This window comes from Aedes aegypti, chromosome 3, assembly GCF_002204515.2.
Source record: "Aedes aegypti strain LVP_AGWG chromosome 3, AaegL5.0 Primary Assembly, whole genome shotgun sequence".
NCBI classification, from domain to species: Eukaryota; Metazoa; Arthropoda; class Insecta; order Diptera; family Culicidae; genus Aedes; species Aedes aegypti.
Genome location: NC_035109.1, coordinates 300,925,846 through 300,927,266, shown reverse-complemented (window position 1 = coordinate 300,927,266; position 1,421 = coordinate 300,925,846).

Here is a 1,421-nt window from a genome sequence, read left to right as displayed (position 1 = left end):
AAAAATATAAAAAGAAAAACATTTCTCGGAAAATTTTTCACCATGGAGAAAATTGTCGGAAAAATAGCGAAAAAACTATCGTCTGTATCATGAAAAATTTTCAAAAAAATATATTTTGTTTCATCAATCCATACTCTAACTTTCGTCCATAGACGCCAAAGTGGTATCTTTTACCGTTTAGGCGACAGAACTGAAAAACCGATGACCACCCGCACGCTTCCCATAGGAAAATGTGTTCTATTATGGGCCTCATAACCGTGCGCTAACGGCGGCAGTAATTTACACGCATTGTAAGTGTAACACAGTAAACCATCCTTTCCTTTCCAGTCAGAAGAAGCTTTTCATCAATCGGACCACTCTCCATTGGTCAGTTGGGTGTTTTGTGTGCCCTTCATCAGCAACGTTATTTAGTATTAAAGCTAACAGCCTCTATGAAAGCCGCACGGGAAGTTCTTGTTACAATCAATCATTATGGTAGCGTTTGAAGGATCAAATCTCAAGATCCACTTTCTTTGAAAACTTATGAATATATTGTTAATTTGTTGTTTCGGCCAGGACGTCTTTCCTACGTTGTGTCTTTTACGATACAACGGACGGCAAATCAAGCGAACGGCTTCACTTTAACAGATTTATTACCACTGAGAGGCAGCATGCCTACTCGGTGGTGAAACGAAAGAAACTACATTTTTACAAATTCAATGGGTGCGCCTTATATAGGCGCACGATACGGCCAGACAAAACATACAATAATTATTCATTACTCGCGTACGCTTTTTTTTTTTTTTTTAACCAATCATTTATTTATTAGGCTCATGCGGTTTTTCAAACCTTTACGGAGCCGATTACCAAATAAAATAACACATGAGTTATTCTAAAAAGATTCTTACTACACTATCTATCGCCCTTGCGAGAACTTTTCCTCGGAGGGGCGCGTTCGACAGATCCTGAAGAGGCAAATTGGGCCCTACGGTGGCTTGCTACTAGCTTCTTCTTCTGTTCTTCCATTACAGCGTTGAAGTTATTCACGAGTTGTGATGCATTCGGAATACCATATGTCCTATGGATGTAGTCATCATCGATCTCCGGTTTCTGTTTTCCTGCTTGCTGTTTCTTCTCTGCTTGTGCCTCATCGAGTTCCAAAGTTTCTTCAATGATTTCTTCCTCTATTACTTCTACGATATCGTCTCCGTGGCTATCGGTTCCTGTGTCAAACTGACGGTTTCTTCTGCTCTGGTGACTGCAGCGTACGTGTTGGGCTTGCTACTATTTTTCCTTGTTGGACAAGTGTTCCTTAGATGTCCTCTAGACTGGCAAAGGAAGCATTGATCCTTCAGTCCGTCATAGAACAGCTTTGCCTTCCGATTTATGACCATAATCGATGACGGGATTTCCTTCTCCATGTCTATATATACACCTCGCAC